General features: G+C 46.0%; 4 non-coding genes and 1 pseudogene across 4 annotated transcripts; 1 reads left to right on the top strand and 4 right to left on the bottom strand.

Moving 5' to 3' along the window:
- Window positions 1–7434: 7434 nt before the first annotated feature.
- Window positions 7435–7565, bottom strand: LOC118887481 (annotated as a pseudogene).
- A 1008-nt stretch (window positions 7566–8573) lies between these two features.
- TRNAK-UUU lies at window positions 8574–8645 on the bottom strand. Its single transcript has one exon. It is a non-coding gene; the product is annotated as a tRNA-Lys (tRNA).
- A 6034-nt stretch (window positions 8646–14679) lies between these two features.
- Window positions 14680–14751, bottom strand: TRNAH-GUG. Its single transcript has one exon. It is a non-coding gene; the product is annotated as a tRNA-His (tRNA).
- A 690-nt stretch (window positions 14752–15441) lies between these two features.
- Window positions 15442–15515, top strand: TRNAN-GUU. The gene has a single exon. It is a non-coding gene; the product is annotated as a tRNA-Asn (tRNA).
- Window positions 15516–18142: 2627 nt separating this feature from the next.
- Window positions 18143–18215, bottom strand: TRNAV-AAC. The gene has a single exon. It is a non-coding gene; the product is annotated as a tRNA-Val (tRNA).
- Between the last annotated feature and the right edge of the window lie 2537 nt (window positions 18216–20752).

Below are 20752 nucleotides of genomic sequence, written 5' to 3'. Positions count from 1 at the left end.
GTTTTTCTCCTCTTGATCCCTTTTCCGGCCCAGACTTTTCACGCCTTGGTTTTTGCCTGCTGCACACGCAAGTCCGATGACGTCGTGGTTCTGGCCACAAGGAGTATGAAGATGAGAATTAACAGCCTGAGAATTAAAGAATTAACAGCCGAAGGCAGTCCTGAGCGGAAGACATTAAGGACGCGTCTAAATGGGTGCTTTGCAGAGCCCTGGGGCTGTGAGGGAGTAGCATATGGCAGCAACCACATCATTGGCCAGTTCGTACCTTTCTACCTGCAAGTGTCCTCCACCTCCTACTCATCCTCCTTCTCCTGCCCCACTTCCTCCCCTCCGTATCCCTCTCTTCCCTTCCCCTCTCCTTCTCCTTCTCCTGCCCTTTCCCCTCCCTTTCCCTCTTCCCCCTCCCTCTCCTCTTTCTCCTTTGCCATCTGTAATGTTCCCTCATTGGGATTTCACTTCTAATATCCCTTATAGGTTATGAATTTGAGCACCCTTACATATTTGTTAACCATTTGGATTTTCTCTTGTAGGTTCTCCCCCCCACCCACAAGACCTTGGTGATTTTCCTACAGGTCTTTTTCTTCTTGTTTTGTAAGAATTTATTAAATATCTTCAGTACCAGTTGATTATGCTGACTGCAAGGACATTCGCTCAAGTTGTGACTTGTCTTTTTTACGCTTTAGTCTGTGGTTTGATGAACAGAGATGCTTGATGTAGTCCAATTGATCTGTCTTCATTAAGAAGTGGTCTTTTTTTTTTCTACATTTTATGATATATTCTTATTAGTTATCCATTATACATATTAGTGTATGTATGTCAATCCCAATCGCCCAATTCATCACACCACCACCCCACCCCCGCCACTTTCCCCCCTTGGTGTCCATACGTTTGTTCTCTACATCTGTGTCTCTATCTCTGCCCTGCAAACCGGTTCATCTGTACCATTTTTCTAGGTTCCACATATATGCGTTAATATACGATATTTGTTTTTCTCTTTCTGACTTACTTCACTCTGTATGACAGTGTCTAGATCCACCCACGTCTCTACATATGACCCAATGTCGTTCCTTTTTATGGCTGAGTAATATTCCATTGTATATATGCACCACATCTTCTTTATCCATTCATCTGTCGATGGACATTTAGGTTGCTTCCATGACCTGGCTATTGTAGATAGAGCTGCAGTGAACACTGGGGTGCATGTGTCTTTTTGAATTATGGTTTTCTCTGGGTATATGCCCAGTAGTGGGATTGCTGGGTCATATGGTAATTCTATTTTTAGTTTTTTAAGGAACCTCCATACTGAAGAACTGGTCTTTTTATCTTATTTTAAAAATCCTTGCTTACCCCTGAGATCATGGAAATACCCTGCTATATAATACCACCTAAAATCATTTTAGGTTTCATTTCATGTTGAAATGATTTTGGTCACAGTAGAGGTAGGAGTCACCTTTCATTCCCCTGTCCCCTCCCCAGTGCATGTGATTGAACTGTGTGGTATAATTGTTGAACATTTAAAATGTTTTTAATACCTTTGTTTCTTGAATCCTCAATTTCATCCAATTGAATCCTCCAATTTAGTCTGATTTTAAAATATTTGTATATACCAAATAAACTCAATTCTCGTAATAATTCTAGTAGTTCATCTTTCATCCATGTAAATAATTATAGTAGTCATTTTTCATTTTCACTTATTATACCTTTTCTTTTTCTTGCCTTTCCTCACTGGCTAAGATCTCCATCACAATGGTGAAAAGATGTGGTCAGAGTGAGGCCTATTTGTCTGACTCCTGAGGGTTCCTGATTGGTAAGGAGGTGGGGGTGGGAGCCAGGAGTTTATTATCCACTATAATGTTTGCTGAAGCTTTCTTCTTTGTTTTTGTTTTGGAAGCTATCCTTAGCAGATTAGGGCTGTTCTCTTCTAGCCTATTATGCTAATGGGTTTTTTTTTTTAATGGTAAATCAATGGTGAATTTTTTCAAATACCTCTTCTGTTTTAGTGATTATGATTTCCCTCCTCTACGTTGTTAATGTGGTGAGTTAGATTAATTTATTTTCTAATGATAATCAACTGTTTTCCCAGGATAAGACCAATTTTTCACAATTAAAATATGTATTGCTGGATTCAGTATTTTTTTTAATTGCAGCAATAAAACAGGTCTGTAATTTATATTTTTCACATTGCCTTTGTGGGGGGGTGTTGGTTTCAACATAAACGCATAAAAAAATGTTGGAGAAATGTGCCATCTTTTAATTCTTTTAGAATATGTATGCTTTGGAGTCATTTCTTCTAATGAACATGTTTTTGGTCCTGGAGCTTTCTTTGAAGGAAGATTTAAAAATTCTGATTTAAAAAATGTAATGCTTGTAGGACTAATCCATTTTATTTCCCTAAACTCATTACTGGAATATGTTCACTTCCGCTAAATTTTTAATCGGTTGTCATATATGTGTTTATGATATTCACTTATCATTTCCTTATGTCTACGAGTTCAGTAGTAATGGCTTCCTTCTTTCCTCTTTTTTTTTTAATCTATGTATATTTCTTTTTATTTAGAATTTCCACAAGCTGTGAAATTGGGGTTTGAGATACTATTTTTAGCTCTCAAGGATTTTGGAGACCTCTGCTGACATTTAAGAGCCATGCAATGCCTAAGAAGAGGCACTGGGTGTATTTAAGAAAACACTCTCCTATGTCAGTCCCACACTCACCTCCCACTCTGGGCTATTATTTCTTTAAAATATTTGTAAAAATTTTTTAAATTTCAAAAATATGAAATGTACCAAAAATAAATATGCATCCCTCACCTAATTTTAAATGATGTTATCCTTTTGCCATGTTCTGTTTAGAATTTTCATAAGAACTAAAAATATTTCAGATGTTGCTGAACTTCTCCCCACCTCCTTAAGCACTTTGCCCCATTCTTCCATTTCCCTTCTAGAAATAACCATCCTCCTGATGCTGGTGTGACATTTCTTTACATGTTTTGGTATATGACAATAAATGATTAAAGACATATATAATATATCCATCTTTTTTTTGTTTTAAGAATTTACATGAACACCATCATACTGTCATCTTTTGTCACTTGATTTTTTTCCCTTCAACTTTGTTTTTCAGTTTTATCCATATTGATAGATAGAACTAGTTCATTCATCTTAATAGCTGTAGAACAGTCCATGGAAAGAATAAACCAGAGTTTATGTATCCTTTCCCCTCAGAGGACCATTGGGTAGTTTACATGTTTTTATAAGTACATGCAGTGCTTCAGTGAACCTTCTTGCACATGTGTTCAGAAGCACACGTGTGGGAGGCCTTCTTGCCTCTTAACAGTTTTATCAGTTTTAGTAGTCTTTTCAAAGAGGCAACCACTTACTTTTTTGCTTCTGTAAATTTATTTCTAATCCTTAAGTTCCTGGTTTTCTACATAATTTCTGCACTTATCTGCTTCTGTTGTTGTTGTTGTTATTCTTTTTTGTAACTTTTTGAAATGGAGATTTAGCTCACTAGCGATCAGTTCTGATTTTCATAATTTACATTTAAATCTGTGTATTGTCCTCTAAAGACCGGTTTAGCTGCACCTTGTGTGTATACATAGTATTTTCCATTTTGTTTGATTCAGAATATTTTCTAATTTTCATTTTCATGTCTGCTTTGATACAAGTGTCGACAAAAATTCTATTAACAATCAAGTTAAGAAGAAAAAAGAGAATTTTATTCAAACCAAACTGAGGATTATAACCTGGGAGAGAGACTCTCAGAAGCTCTGAGAACTGTTCTGCCTGTTAGAAGTCGAAGGCACAGTCATGTACATTTCTGAGACGAAAGGTCATACATCCAAATGACATACTGACATTTTACATAAAGTTCACCAAAGATACATAGTCCAGGTAAGCATGTACAAAGCAAGCAGGAAGTCACTTGACCACTTACGAAGTTGGGAAAGAATGCTAATCTTTTAAGAAGTTACATTGCTACTGTCAGAAGAAATGGTGGTGGGGGGGAGGATGATCTCTACAGTCAATGGGACATTTACACCTCTGAGGGGGTCTGGTTATTGTATAATGCAGATGCACTTTTCACATGAAAGTGGGGAGAGAGGAAGCCCAAGAGGACAGAGAGAGAGAGTTTTATGCTTAAATTTTCTCAACCTGCTTTAAAATATAAATTTCATTTCATCACAAAGATTGATAGAAGTGTTGTTAAAATTCCAGATGCATGAGATTTCATTCTTATGTGTTAAAACTAAATTCTAGATACTAATTGCTTCTCTTGAAATGTTATTTGTGGATACCTCTACAGCCCTAGGATGAATATATTTTCCTCTGAATATAGTCTCCTCTGATAGGCTCCTGGGGTTCGTTAGCAGCTGGGAAACAACACACCAAGTTGATGTCTTATGGTTTCCCAGACTACCCAGGCTACTAGTACTCAAGGCTAAATCCGCTAGAGGTCGAGTCCGTGGCCACGATTTCTCATGAACTTTAAAAATTATCTTATTCTTTATACTGTTTGTGGCACCAAGGCTGCCTGGTCCAAAGAGCCCTGGGATTTGAAGGGGCAGGACTAGATCGGATGACCCTTACCCCTGAAGGCTTAAGACTTTGGGGTCCCAGCTTAATGTAGGGAGGACCTCCTATAAGACTTCTCAAGTTAGCCTGGGATTAAAACTTGGCTTCTGTGTTCCTTGTGCCCAAACAGAAGATGAAATAAGCTATCTTGGCAATTTACCTCAGAGTGTAAGCAGCTTTGAGGCCTCTTTTGCACTGGCACCTGCCAATGTTAGTGGCAAGCTTGCCATCTATCTTGAGTCTATGCTTTTTAAATGACTGATGAAGCTTTAAAAAACAAACAAGCAAACAAACAACAACAAAAAGCCCTCTTCATTGAAATTGAAGCAGATTGTATTCTCTTACTTTGAAAACTATACCTTTGTAATCATCAAGGATGAATTTAGAATTCCTGGACTTCTTGGAGTGACACACCAGAGAAAGGAAGCATGGTGAGACCCTCCACCACTGCTTGCCTACTGGCCTGCTGGAACCAGGTTTTGTTCTGCACCTCCAACACGTCCATGCTGCATCCACTAGCTCTCCCTAAAAGCAGCCTCTTGACACTGCACTGTCCACAAGCTCTAGGGCTGAGTACAAAAGTAAACAAACAAACAAACAAAAAAAAAACAAGTGACTTTTGCCTTCAGTTTGACAATGCCAAAAAGAAAGATCCAAAAATTCTACACATGAACTAAAAGACACTTGGGCAAGGGATTCTGGGATTCTTTGCACATTGTGGGAACGTCTCCTTGGTTCCATATAATCTTTGCCTGATGGAAGAAGGCACGGCCAGAAGAGGGCCACAGTGGGACCCATGGCAGATCTCTTCTGCCATGACTGCAAGCACAATATTGGATAGACCAGGATGTGAACAATGGAAGCATTAACATTCCCCAAGCAACAGTGGTGCTGCCAACCATTTTATTGGGAGGCTGTGACCTAAGAACAGAAGAAAACAAAGAGAAGAGAAGAGAGCACTGGGTGGAAAAATCTCCTTTTCAGCTAATCTGGGATATTGTGCCAGTTGTCCAGAGCCCTTGAACTGAGATGGCAACGAGATATGGCAATTTGCCCTCGGGGGTTTGATTCCTGGCAAAGTTTTGTAAAAGGTATTTAACATCAACAGACTGGCTACAGAGTGTATAAAAGAACAGTCTCTGTCCTACAGAATTGCCAAGGATATATGTGTAAGAATATTCTCCACACACTGTTTTTCATAATAAAATGGCAGAACCAATTTATTATTCAACAAGTATGTAAGGTTTAAATGTATATTAATATATTCCGACAATGAAAACGCACTTGTTAGAAAAGAGACCATCCTGATGATTCAGATGATACTGATAAAAATAAGAGGTCACCATTACTGAGCATTCGTGGCACTCTTACACACAATTCTTTATTTGAAGTTCAGAACTACCCAAGGAAATGTGTAACCTGCGGCGGAGGTGAGAGGTCCCCTGGCACAAAGGAAGGTAGGCACTCAAGGAACCCCAGAATAAGAAAACAAAGAGGGGGGAAGAGAAAGGGGGGAAAGAGGAAGAGGGGAAGAGGAAGGGGGGGAAGAGGAAGGGGGGGAAGAGGAAGGGGGGAGGAGGAGGGGAAGGCGAACGGGGAGGAGGTGGAGGAGGGTAAGGAGGCGGAGGAGGGAAGGAGGGGAAGGAGGGGGAGGAGGGGGAGGAGGGGGAGGAGGAGGCCTCAGCCAGGTGAGTTTTCCGCAGCAGCTGGATAACCCTGGTCGAGAGAGGGCGCACGTGCTCCACAAGCCTCTCTGCGACCACAGGCTTCGGCGCTGCTGCCTTCTTGGAAGACACCCTCCTTCCCTCTTTTGTCTCAGACAGGACGCTGAAGAGCGCGTCGTCCTAGATGATTTCTCCGCTCCCCAAAGCCCTAGGAGGGAAGGACAGACCGACGGAAGCGTTGCTCCGAAGTGGTCCATTGCGCAGCGCCCGGCCTTCTGTTGGATGATTTCCCGGGTGCCTCTTCTGGGTAAGAGTGGACTCCACAGGATATTCCTGCTGTTCCTTGAGGAGCAGTGGGAGAGACGCCAACTTGGCCGGCTCCCCGGGCCGCGCGAGACCCAGGCCCCTGAGCTAGGCCCCTCGATGGGCTGAGCCCAGAGAACCAGCAAGGGAACGGGTTGCATCCTGCCGCCGCAGGTTCTCTCCTCCCGTTGCAGGAAAACACTGATCCAACTCCCGGAGAGGCAGCTAGATCATTTCTGAGGGCTGGGGGGGGGGGGCGGGCGAGGGGCGCCCAGGGGCGGGTGGAGGGAGCGCTAACTCTCCGCAGGAACATAGCTGGGGTGGAAGAGGAGAAGGCGGAAGGCGAGGCCGGGTGGAAGGCCAGAAGGGCTGGCTAGCCCAGGCAAGGATACTGCGCGCCGGCTCCGGGAGCCTCCTTGCGAAGGCAGGCCTCGGGCCTCCTTGTTCCTGGAAGGGGTTCCACCTTCCAATCTGGCCCCCAAGAGACTGTGGAGCGCGAGGCCTTCGGGCGACGTTCCCACGCTTTCGCAACACCGCGGCCGCGTGGCCTTTCTCCTGCAGATGCCTGCGGGCCAGCCTGCGGGAACTGCCCAGACTAGAGCGGTGCCCAGTGGGCGGGGGCCCGGCGCGCGCACACACACGCACGTGGCCGGCAGCGGGCTGGAGGAGAAGGCACGTCCCGCACTTGTGAACAGACAGGAGGCGTGGCTCAAGAAGCAGGACCCATCCATACACTTTGCTCACGAAACAGGAAAGCCGGGAAGATGCGGGTGCAGACCCGATTTCCCAAGCTGTGGAGCGCTGGCTGGGGGTGCGCCTCTCGCCCTGCGCCCAGGGAGCGGAGCGCAGCGAGACACCACGGAAGAGACGTCGTCTGTCATGAACCGAGGGGTATCAGGGGAGAGCACGAACGCAACCTCTCATTAGCACAAATCCCTACATCAGCACGTCCTGAGTGCAGTAGACGAGCCTCGTCCTGGAAAAACTACGTTCGTGACCACAGTCTCTCCCGTGCCCGGTAACTATGAGCATACACCCCGCAGGCATGGTCAACACCTTGCCCTCCCCTCGCTGTCTTCCAAACCGATCTCCGAAAAGCCACCGATCGCCCAGTCCCGCCTGCCCAACACACAGGAGATCCCGCGGCCCGGCTCACAAGACTGAACGCCTTTCAGCAGCGGCGCCCCACCCACCGACCCGCAGCCACTGCGCTGTCTCATCACCTACACACGCCACCTGCTGCCTCTGAGGCTCCGTCCGCAACACCTGCCACGGCTCTCGCTCTCTCTCCTGTTGCCGCACAGTGGACGCAACATTTATCCCAACAGGTCTTCGGAGTGAGCGTCCAAGGGAAAAGGGAAAACGCGCCCAGGGCCTGGGAGAGCATGCAGGGTTTAAATGCAAGAGCCATTGTAGAAACTGTGGGACTTGATTGTGGTGGGTAGCATCGTTTTGACGTAGCGGTGTTGATTTTTACTCCTACCTTCTGCTTATGGCAGCAGTGTAACAATTTTCCATTCTGCGCATACTTCACCTGCTGCCTTTGTTGGGTCAGTTAACTGATGTTAACTCCCTACACCGCTTAATCTGCAAGGGGAACAACCCTCGAGGATCCGACCCAGCGCTCACCTTCCTCTCAACCCTCGTGGATATCGCCTCCAGGCACCTCTGCCGAGCGCCTAATAAGCATTTCATCCAGGGCATCTATTGATACTAACACCAAGACTCGGCTTGGCCTCTCTCGGTTATTCAGAGCTCAACGTGACCTGCGCTGCGGGTGGCAACGGGCATGGGTTTGAACCGCACAGGGAGTTGAACCTCTGCAGGGCTGTGTAAACCTGAGCAAGATGCTCGGAAGCCCTCGAAAGCCACTTGTGCGGTGGAGATGAGGGGATGTGGCGATGTGCGGGTGGGGTAGGGCTGCCCTAGAGATAAGCACGACCTAGGTGCCCTGACAATCGGCCACTCTGGTTTTCCTCGGTGCGGGGAGCACCCCAGCACACAATTCAGGGGATGGAAAGCTGCCCAAAAGGTTTCCCTGACCGGGAGTCGAACCCGGGCCGCAGCGGTAAAAGCACCGAATCCTAGCCACTGGACCACCAGGGAGCTGCTGGTGGTTGGCTTTTCTCCTTGCTTCTGACAACAGTGACCTTTTCCCTTTGCTCTGGAAGGCCTTGAGCCTTCCGGAGGGGTCATCCGTCGTTCCAGAAAGCCTTAGCTACGGCCGTGCCCTCCGTGCTTCCTCCAAAAATGGAGCCCGAACGCCCGCGGGGCCTGCCGGGTCCGCATGTCCCGAACGAGTTGCCTCATCCCGGCCGCACCTAGTCTTGAGAACTACCCTTGTGACGCGTCTTTGTGAGGTGGCCGCGTGTGGAGAGAAGGTCACCGGGGCCCGGGGAGCGTGCGAGGGGCCCGGTGGCCTGGAGAAGGCGGGAGGGAATGTGCCCGGGGTGAGAAGGGGCCACGCACCCGAGAGCCGGCAACTCCATTGTCCAAAAAGACTCAGGTGGATGCAGCAACGGAGATGGCTTGGATGGAAAACCCTTGTAAGCCAGGCTCCAAGGCGCTAAATTGGATTCCGGATCTAAAGCCGAGCAATCCCCGGATGGGCTTTGTCGGTTAATCCATCCCGTCGTGTCCCCAGCTCTCCGGAAAGAAAAACTTCAGTCTCCTGAGCTTTCCCTGAGTTGCAAAAAGTCTGACCCAAGAATTAATGATTAAAGGAATGAGAACATGCAGAGACAAAGAACAGCAGTCGGGCAGGAGAACTGGTAAGAATTTTCACAATGTATCAGTCATATAGCAGAGTCACGGGAACTGTAGTTCCTCCCTGAAGGACATAGATAACACTGTTTGATGCACATTGCCAAGTTGTTTTTACAGAACCCAGATTCCCCACCAGATGGAAACTGCTGACCACAAGCACATAGACCCCAGAGCAGTTAGAGACAGAAGATTGATGATGTTGCTTCCTGAAACTTCACCTTGTTACCTCACCATCAACCAGCCAGAGAATTGTGTGGGAGCTGATCACGCACCCTGAGACCCTCTCCCTCACACTGCCTTTAAATACACTGTCCTGAGAGCCGTCCAGGATTTTGGGTCTCTTGAGCTTTAGCTGCCCGTTCTCCTTGCTTGGGCACCCTGCAATGAACGCTGTACTTTCCTTACCACAGCCTGGTGTCCGTTGATTGGCTTTGCTGTGCAATGGGCCAGAGGACCCGAATGCCATTTGATAACAGATCTTCCCCCTTACAACCTGCTGCACCTGCAGTTTTCCCGCCTTAGTCCATGCCAACTCCATCCTTCTCTATACCCAGGTCAACGATCTTGGAGTTCTCTCTGATGCCACGGTTTTCCTCAGACCCCACATCCAAGTAGTCAGGAATTCGTGTTTTCTCCTCTCTCAAGTGTGTGGACATTGATCTACACCGGGGTTTCTCAACTTCCGCAGGGTTGATATTTTGGACGGGATCATTTTTGTGGGGGAGGGTTCCGCCTGAGGACCGAAGCATGTTTACTGACACCCCTGGCTTCTGCTGACTGGATGCCAGGGAGAAACTCTCCGTCCCCCTTCCCCCAGTCTTAACAATAAAAAATGTCTCCAGACAAGGCCTAGTGTCACAGAGGGGGCCGGGGATGAGGGTGGGAGCCCAAATCGCCCCCATTTGAGAACCACAGATGTGCACAGTCGCTCCTGTTCCTGGCCTCTGAACTCATGCAGATGACTCTCCTGATGAGGGCACAGGGGTGGATTTCAACTTGGCCCCCTGCTCATCTAGACGTTAGGATTTAAGACTTTCATGTTTGTCGAGATCGTGGGGTTTTCTGCCATGAAGCCTTTTCTTTGGCTCCATCCTCGAAATCAGCTTCTTTGAGCCTGCCCAGGAGAAGCAGCCAGGAAGAAGTCTGAGTCTGCTCAGTGAGGTTCCTTTTGCCCCTTCTGGAACTTCTTGCCTCTTTGGGTTCAGCCAGCAGAGAAGCTTTAGGGGCCGCTTTATTCCAGCTGCCCCGCGCATCCCCAAGGAGGAGGTGCATGGGGGAAGAATAGGGTTTGACTGTGATGCCTGCTGCCTGGGTCCCGCACCTCCACCTCCACTAGCAGCCATGTGGGCTCCCCGCGGTCCTACCAGCCGGGGGTTCTGTATTGGGCCCGCCTGAGCTCCGGAGATGCCCAAGCCAGCAGGGACACTTAGGGGGAACCAGAGGGCCACTTCAGTCCTGTCCACAAGGGACCCTCAAAAGGGTCCTGACTGAGAGAGAAAGGCAGTGAATCCTCTCTCATTGGGCAGACAGAAGAGACATGAAAGGGAAAGTGAAGAAAAATCTTATGAGGTTTCAGGGTCTGGAGTTACCATGAAGTTGACCACCTCTGGAACCGCGTCCTCCCCCTGGCTGGCGAAGGCGAGTGGAGTCCCCTTGTCCAGTCCAGTCCAAGTAGACACAGCAGACAACGATGGCCCGGGTACCAGTGAGTAGGCAGTCCCCAATCTTCCCACTTGGGAGTACTTGAACTTCCTTAGCCACGAATTCCGTGCATTTCCAGGATGCAACTAACTGATTTCTTTTTCTCAACTGCTTGAGAAAAGGAGGAAAGGATTTGGGGAAAGGATCGATCGATCGAGTGTGGAGCATATATGAAAACCACTGCAGTAAGGAAAGCAACCATTGTTGAGACTGTCTCATTTCTCTCTCACCCACCCGTTTAAAATTAATTGCACTTTCCCTGGTAGAGTCCCCAGATTGGACCCATTTTACTTTTAATGCACAGTTGGTGGCACCTAAGAGGAGTCTAGCAGGTTCACAGATCAATATTTGAAGTATGGTAGTCACTTTTGTTTAAGCATGCATTCCAAAAAGCCATGAACGTATCAAGCTCACTTGTGCCTTATCTGCAAAGATGGGAAAGGAGAAGTACATATAAACGAATGGAAAACGTCATAAAATAGCCTTAAGTGTCTGCTCTTTCCAACGAAGTCCTTCCCTGGATATGCTCATCAATGTCTTCTCTTTCTCCAAAATCTGACACCCAGGGCCAGACCCTACGATCGTTTTTCAGGCTCCAGCCTATTATTCCCCTCTCTGTATCTCCACTTCTTCCTCATTTTCTTTTATTCGCACAAAACAAAACATGATAGAGCTCTCCCTCAGCCTCCAGTTTTCAACATCGCACCCAGCGAACAAATTCACAAATTAGGTACACTCCATGGGACTCTCTCTGCCTAGAAAGAAGAGGAAATGTTAAGCAGCACAAAGCTTTGTACTTTCCATGGTTAGGAATTACTAAAGGAAACTTTCTCTAAGACCAAAGGCCTGAAAAGTGAGCTAACTTCCCGACGCCCCCTCACCCTCCCCGCCCCCGCCCCTGCCCCTGCATCCTATAATCCCGACTGTTTTGAGTCTTGTAGATTTTTCTCGCACGGTTCAGCCGCCCTGCAGGCAACTGGGTGTTTGTTCTCCCCAGAGGGTACAATAGAGGCTCTTTGGCCACAAGGGGGCAGCCAGTACATGGGAGGGAGGGCCTGTGTCCCACAAGGAAATGAGAAGGATGATGTGATGGCATGCATATCTTGACCTGGGGGATGGTTACCTGAGTTATTACATGTTGCAAAATGTATCGCTCTGTGTGGAAAAGAATGGAATGGGGAAACTTGCACTACCTGACCTTAAGAGTTACTATCACTGCCCCCACCCCCAACACAGACCAGCAGTGTGCAAGTGGCATCAGGGTACACAGCTAGAAAATGGACTGAGTTGAGAGACTTGAAACCGACCCATATCTCAATTAGTGAATGAGTTTTCAAGAAAAGCAGTTCAATGGGGAAAGGAAATAGGTTCCATATTGGGAGGAGGGGGGACAGCTGTATTTCTATCTCACACTACACACAAAAGTCAACCTTAAGTGCATCATAGACCAAGACATAAAAGTTAAAGGTATAAAGCTTTTTAAGGATACTTTGTGATTTGGTGGTAGGCAAAGAGTTACTAACCAGGACCCAAAGAATGTATAAAACAAAGACAAATGATAAATTAGATTTCAACAACGTTAGCCGTATCTTCTCATCCAAGGAGGCCACTAAAATGGAAAAGCAAGCTAGGGATAGGGAGAAAATATTCACAACACATAGCTGACAACACTCACCGCCTGTCATTATAATGTATAATGAGCTCCTCCAACCCAGTAACAAGTTTTTTAAAGATCAAAAAACCCACTTTTTTTCGGATGGCTTTAAAAATATGAACAGATACTTCAGAAAAGAAGATATGCACATGGCCAAAAAAGCACACAAGGAGTGTTCAATATTTTTAGCAGTCAGAGAAATGGACATTAAACCACATTGAGATACCACTACTCTTAGTAGCATGGCTAAAATTATAAGGAGAGGAAACACCAACAATCTTGGCAAAGATGTGGAATCACCACAAGTGTCATATTGTTGGTGGTAACATAAAATGGTACAACTGCTTTGGAAAAGGCTTTGGTGGTTTTTATGAAGTGGAGCATATACTACTCTTTGGTACCAGCAATTCTTCACCAAGAGAAATGAAAACCTATGTCCAAAAAGTCTCTTGTGGAAAGACTATTCAAAGCATCTTTATTCACAATAGCCAATACTGGATACAGCTCAAATGCTCATTATCGAGTGAATGGTAAACAGACTGTGCTATGTTACTGCCATGGAATACAACTCAGCAATGAAAGAGGAATGGTATCTGCTTTACTCAACAATGGATAAAGGCAGAGACGTTGTGCAAAGAGGAAGAGGTTTTCAGGCAAGAGTGTGTGCACTACGATCCCATTTCCATGACATTCTAGAAGAGGCAAAGGTAAAGTGAAAGGAGTCTGGACAGTGATTGATTGTTAACAAATAAAACAGAGGACAATGGCAATGATTTTAATGATTCTGCATGACTGACTGAGCAGTCACTAAGTCCAGGCACATGGGACAACAACAGTATGATGTGCAGTTCCCTTGCTGGTCCAATCTGGTAGATGAAAATGTCGAGGCACCGTCAAAGTTCACAAATAGCAGAAGTTAAACCACTGGTGATCACCAAAACAGTAATTAGTGAAGGTTTACCGTTCAGGAACTGGGAGCACTCCAACAGAATATGGAAGGAGGCTCAGAGGTGGTACACTGTTAGAAAGCAACTTATATCGTGAGGGGGCGGTGGCTGTTTTGTCCTTCGCAGTGATCGGTTATAACATTAGAGTTTTCCTCGTGATAGGGAATTGGTTTAAAGTGGTTACCTCCCATCAATTTTGGCGAACAGTTTTAGGCTTTGTTTATGATTCTGAGAGGCATAAACAAGAAGTGGCCCAAGGTAAGTTTCACTTGTTTTGCAAAATAAGCTAAATGAGCTCTTCCTTGAATGACTAAACGGGTTTGTGTGCTCAGGGAATTTTCAAGTGTGATCTCCACTTGTGTTTGATTTTTAACAGTTCCCACTTTTGGTCATGCTCTCAGTCTAACGGTACTCTCGGGTACCAGCATTGATGTAGTCAGGCAGAAGAATCACACATATTCGCTGTCTCCACTAGCTGGGTCGTCAGGGCGGAGGGTGCTGTAGTCACCGTTATCATCATTTCTGCGGTGACTGTTAAGGTCTTCCAGTTGTCCACTCCTGATGGATACCATTTGTCTTGTGAGTGGCTGCCGACAGGCATTTAAAATCCTTGAGAGTATAGAAAGGCACTAGAGAGGTTACTTCGGTGACTCTAAAGGGAACAATAGCCAAGGATTGAAAAAGTCCTCGGAGCAGAGATTCCCAGGAGCCAAGATTAAACCAGCAAAACAGGTCTAGAGAGGGGGAGTCACCTATCTGATAAAATTTTTTATCTGGTCTTTAAGATCCTGCAGATTTTGAGTAACACAGAAACAACATTTTTCACCAGTTACAGCACAGGAGGCTCCTTGCTGGGCTTCCCTGTTTTGGAGCAGGACCGAAGAGAAACCGCTGCCCTGGGTTTCCTTCTGCTCAGACACGAGGTGAGTGCCCGTGTGGGGTTTCCTTCCCTTCTCCTGACCTCCTGCTGCCAGGTGGCCTGGGGAAAGCAGTGCTCTCTGGCCCCCAGGCCGGTGCAAGTTTCAAGACAAAGTAAAAGGGGAGCCGCCGTGCCACGTGAGACAGAGGAGGGTGCCGTGACTCGGATTCGAACCGAGGTTGCTGCGGCCACAACGCAGAGTACTAACCACTATACGATCACGGCGCGCCACGAACCCCGCGGCGGAAGAAATTCTTGCTCTTACGATGTTGACGTAAAATCATTCCAATTACTGCGCTGTGCCTGGACAACTGTAGGTATTCATATTTTTCTCTCATCCCCTCCCTCCGTTTTCCACTGCCTTCCTCTCAATTCTGGTACATGATGATCAAACCAAACCAAACCAAAACCCAATTCTCATCTCCCTTAATCCAGCACGTGCCTCTCCACAGGCCTCTTGGGAAGTCAAGTTGTCCTCGTGCCCACCTCGCCGGCTTCTTACCCGCCTCTTCGCGTTTGCCCCTTTGGACCAACCCTCCCCAGCCCCTCCTGGTTCCGGCTCGCGCCCCACCGACCGAGGCCGAGCAGAGGGCGGGCAGCGCCCGCGGAGCGAACGGGGAGCCGTCACGGAGCCAAACCCGGCGTTCAGCTTCCCTCGGGGGCCCCCTCGGCTCAGGCCCGGGGGCGTCTCCGGGGCGCTGGCATCTGCGGCGGGGACGCTCGGCTGCCCTTCTGCCTTCGGAATCGCCCGACGCACAGCTTTTCCACGGAACGAACGCGCTGCGTCGACTCCACGTGTGCGGTTGTCCGAGGCTTTGGAGCCGTCGCCGCTGTCCTGCGAAAGGCGAGTGACTCCGCCTGGCGCGGAAGCGGTGTTTGATTGCCACGGGGATGAGAGGGGACCGGCGATCGTGTGTCTCTGTGGCGCAATCGGTTAGCGCGTTCGGCTGTTAACTGAAAGGTTGGTGGTTCGAGCCCACCCAGGGACGCCTTTCTTCCCCCTCTTTTACAAAGTAAAGGCTTCGTGGTTCTTTCTGCTCTGCACACCCTCTCCCGTAAAGGCCGAAAAAGGCTCCTCCAGTACTACCCTCCTGTCCCCCGTGTCGTGTTCACCACACGAGGACATAAGGTGCGATCGGAAGAGGTCACCTGGAAATCATCGAAAGAGTACGGCTGGCATCCTTACTTTCTGAATTTCTTTTCACGATGGACTTTCTTCCATCCGTTGTTTGCACGTAGTAGTATTTATTTAACCCTTTCCATATACTTTTGAAATTAAGTTGGTTCTACGATTTCACGGTGGCAAATAATGCTGCAGTCATCCTTGTACAGGTATCTTTAGCCACTTGTACAAGTTCTTCTTAGAGGGAAGAGTCCTGGAGAAGCAGTTGCTCGATCACATAGTGCTTACATGGTTCGTATATGATTCCAGTTTCGCTCCTTTGCTGGCTTATGAGGTATCACTCTTTCTTATTTTAGCGACTGCTTGAGGCTTTATAACAGACTTCTGTAACTTACCACAGTCTGCCTTCAAGCGATGCCACACCTCTTCGCATTCCTTCCCTGCCGGCCGTTATGCTATTGTCATCATGCATCTTACTTTGCATGTGTCCTAAACCCCACAATCCACCGTTATTACTTTAGAAAAATCGGTCCCATGTTTCTAAAGAGACTTAAATAATAAGAAAAATCTTAGGTATTTTCCCAGGCAGATACCTTTTCTGTTGTCCTTCGCCCCTTTGTGTACCTCCAGAATTCCATCTGGTGTCAGTGGACTCCTTTAACATTCCTTATAGTGTGGGTCGGCGGGTGATGAATTCTTCCAGCATTTGTATGTCTGTAGAGGTCATTATTCACTTTCATTTTTGAAAGACATTTCTTGGGGAGGAGGCATAGAATTCCACGTTCTTTAAAGACGTTGCTCCACTGTCTTCTCACTGCTTCTGATGAGAAATCTGAAATAATCTTTATTTTTGTTTTGTGTATGTACTGTGTCTTTTCCCTCACTGCTTTGGAGATATTGTTCTATTTCAGTGGAGTAATGCGCAGTTTAATTATGATGTGGCTAAGTGTGCTTTGCTTTGTTTTTCTTGTACTCATACTGTTCATTTGGCTCTTTGGAAATTTTTCTGTCAGTGTTTCTGCAAAAATTGTTCCTTCTCTTCTGGTCTTTTCAGGGACTCCAAATGACTCATATATTGGGCCTTTTAAACATACCTCACCACCCAGTGATGCTATGTTCATTAAAATGCTTTTTGGCTGTAGTTTCATTTTGGATACTGTCAGTCGTTCATGGCTTTACGTTCCCTGATCCTTTTTTTTTCTTTCTTTCTTTTTTTAAAATTCCCCCTGCAATGTCTAACCTACTATTAACTCCATCTGGTGAATTACATAATATGAGATGTTATCATTTCCATGTCTAAAGTTTGATTCTGGCCATTTGTATGTGTTCTACATTTCTACTTAACTCTTGGGACATATGCAACACAGTCATAATAACTGTCTTAAAGTCCTCTCTGCTAATTTTAACATCATGTGAGTTGTGGTTCAGTTTTGATTGATTAGTCTCCTCCTTACACCTCATGTTTTCCTGCCTCGTTGTATGCCTGGCGTTCTTTGATTGGATGCCAGACATTGTCAAAGTTTCCCTTCTTGGGCACTGGCTATTTTGGTATTCCTCTAAATCTTCCTGAGTTTTCTTCTGGGGTACAGTTAAGCAACTTGTAAACAATTGGATCCCTTTGGATCTTGCTTTCATGGTTTTTGGGGTCCGTTTTACACTTCTTCAGGTGACATGATGGCTGCGTTCACCACCATCCCCTAACGATTCCCACAACTCCTCCTAACCTGTGAAACTTTGACCACTCTGCAGTCTATAAAAATATGTGGCAGCATTATACCAAGTTGGACACTGTTTTGTTTTTCCTGTCTTAATTAGATATTCTCCAGGCAAAGATTATACATTAATTAACTCAATTTAATATCAGCCAGAGAACTTAAAGAGAACAATAGATCTTAAAATGGCAACTCGAACCGAATCCTAATAGAGAAATGCATGTTAGAATCATATATTGGGTGACGCCTAAAACAGTTTACCCCCAAATTGTAACTGACATAATTAAGTCGCTATGATTTTACAGAATTCTGAGACGTAATCTTTATTTAAAAGATATTCTAGGGCACATGTATTTTACTGGAACACATAATTTTAAATTTTATGAACTTCAATAGCTATTGGAATTAAAGTTTGCTTATTGGCTCAGTAAAACCAGAAGAGGAAATTTAGGCCGTTCAGTGTCATGAGCATTTTGAAGAGAAAATAAATCCAAGACGTGTACACGCTAGAATACTGTGCCAGCAATACTTTCCACATCATTAGAAAATCCGGAAGACAACATAAAGTAGTGTTTAGACAGAAGTTCTTAAACTCCTCTGATGCATACAAAATTGTCTGGTTATCAGGAGAGTCGGCTTTCAGGCAGCAACTGAACTCGGGCCATGTATCTTGGGGATGGAAAATGCAGCTGCGCAGGTCCCTACACCTCACTCCCCTCGCCCCCTTTTCATGTTTTAAATGGGAAGGTAAATTTTAGGAAAAGGCCAGTGCAGTCAGGTTTGTTTCCGCCTGGTTTCGAACCAGGGACCTTTCGCGTGTTAGGCGAACGTGATAACCACTACACTACAGAAACGGTGCTGAAGGCCATCAGCTATATCCATGAAAACCATAGGTCCTGCCACCAGTATCGTGGTCACCAATGTTTTAAAGTGAACAATAAACCGGGAAGCACCAGCGACACCTCAAGCGAAAAGATTGTGACTCCTGAGAGGCTCTCGCTTAACTTCGGGATCCCGCATCCGACGCAGTGTCTCCAGTTCCACAACTAAGCACCTGAGGGCAGGAGTCGCCCCCGCTGACTCTCCAGCTCCTGGAATTTCCACTGGTCCTTTAAAATAGATTCTCTGCCATTGGTGAAAAAGACTGATCCTGTCATCTATTTTCTGAACAGTTAAAACATATCACTTTAAGTTCCTACCTGATAACTTCAATATCTCAATCATCTGTTGAGTCAACTTCCACGTTTCCTTGCTTCTGTTCCTTTATAGTCCTAGAATATTGTGACTGAAGGATGAACCTGTTGTGTGAAAAATCATAGATAGAGTCATGATGTTATCTTTGTGTGAAGATTGTGCACCCTCTCCCCCAGCAGGCAGCAGAGGGGAAGATCGCCTCAATCCAGTCCTTGACTGAGCAGATTTGCAGGGAAGTCTCAGTCCATAGCTAGTTTGCTCACAGTGCCGTGCTCCAGACGTCTAGGGCTCCCACCTGAGACCTTGAGGTGTTTCCTTGGGTCCTGCCCCTTGCGGAATTCTGAACTTGCATTTTTATCTCCTTCATACCATGATACTGGTGGAAATTCCACTCTCTTTCAGCCACACTCTGCTTGCCCTCATAGCGTCATACACGCACATGGCTTAATTTGCAAATGTCTTAAGGGGAAATCCTGAAGCAAGCATCCAGCACACTCTTCAAGCCACTCCAGGATATTGGCTCCATAAGTCTGAATACGTGGACAGCTCCACATTTCTTTCTTTCTTCTTCTCTTTTTCTTCTTCTCATCTCCCTTCTCTTCTTCCTACTCCGTCTTCTCCTCCCTTTCCCCCTCCCCTCCCCTCCTTCTCCCTTCCTCCACCCCTCTCCTCTTCCTCACCCTCCTCCTCCTCATTTTTTTGCTCACCAGATTTCTGACACTACTTAGAGCGTTGCTGTTTTCCCTGACCCTCAGCAGCTGCCCTGTCCCCAGCTTCCCAGTCGCTTATGCCTTGCCAAGAACTGGCAAATGCCCTAAGGGGAAAAGGTAGAGAATCAGTTTCGTTCCAATGAGCTTCTCTCTCTCTCTCTCTCTCTCTGGAGCTGATCCTGTGGGTCCTCGCTGCATAGGTATTTCTCCAATGACCTCAAACAGAATTTCTTTAAGCCAGACTTTATTTGGTTATTTTCAGGGTGAATGCTGCTTTGCTACAAACACTACACCATAACCGAGAGAGGAAATCTTCTACAACTTCCAGATAAATTATATTTCCCTCCTTTGATTTCTTAAAAAAAAAAACAACCAAACAAACAAAAGCAACCGAAAAGACTGAGTCACTGGTACATACTTGGACTTTTCTTATAACACTTAACTGACTGTATATTGAAAGTTCTTGCTGGAAGCATGTGCAAAATATTGTCTACCGTGAGCTAAACAGTCATCATGCCTGTCCAAGGTCCAAGAAACTGATGAAGTTGGATCCTGTCCCCCATTTCAGTTAGATCACCACTTAGATCAACATCAAAACCAACCACTTTTCCAGATGGTGATCACTAATATGGGGCAGAAGAGATCAGTTAAACCATTAAACACTCATTTATCTGGGGAATGTTGAAAGTCAGCAGTGGTACAGTTAGAAGTGAAAATAATACCAGATTTCTCAGAGCTTCACTGTGTGACCAGCACTGTTCCTCGGGGCTTTACTGTGCAAGAACTTATTAAGTCCACATAACAACCCTAAAAGATAGTGTAGGATATTACCACCCCCTTGTTGCAGAGGAGAACACTGAAAAACTGAGCTAACCTTTTAAGGGTCCCACCCCCATGATAGTGAGAGCCAGGACTCAGACCCAGGCAGTCTGCCTCCAGCGCCCTTTCCCTTGGCCACCATGCTCAGGGGTAACTGAGAAAACTTCACTAAGATTTGCATCCTCTCCTTCTTGTTCAACCTCCAAGATTTCAAAGAGAAAAAGAAGATTGAAAGGAAGGCCTACAAAACACTCAGAACCAATTAATGCAATGAAGAAGAGAGAGACTAAACAGAACCATTTAGTCTTCCCAGGAAACAGACTCTATGGCTCTGGGGAGGATGCAATCACATCTCCAACCAGATGTCTTTATGGGCCTTGATTTTCCTGATCTGAACTAAGGAGTTCCCAGAAAAAGGTGATAGTGCCTTCTGTGTTCAAGTTGTAGAGGGAACAGCTAAGCATTCCTGCCTTCTTGACTTCAGGCGAGAGGAAGCGCTCCTCGAGGGAAAAGAGGTAGGGAGGACATCCCATAGAAATCAGACAAAAGCATGCTTTTCTAAGTTCATTAATGAACAGATCACTTTCATATTTAGCCATATCCATGTATCTTTATCATTGATTACCTGATATTTTTCATGCTTTGATTCACATTTTTACTTGGAAAAT

The sequence above is a fragment of the Balaenoptera musculus genome, chromosome 1, assembly GCF_009873245.2.
Source record: "Balaenoptera musculus isolate JJ_BM4_2016_0621 chromosome 1, mBalMus1.pri.v3, whole genome shotgun sequence".
In the NCBI taxonomy this organism is placed as follows: Eukaryota; Metazoa; Chordata; class Mammalia; order Artiodactyla; family Balaenopteridae; genus Balaenoptera; species Balaenoptera musculus.
Note: the sequence above shows the minus strand (reverse complement) of the source record. Positions and strands in the feature narration are given on the sequence as shown.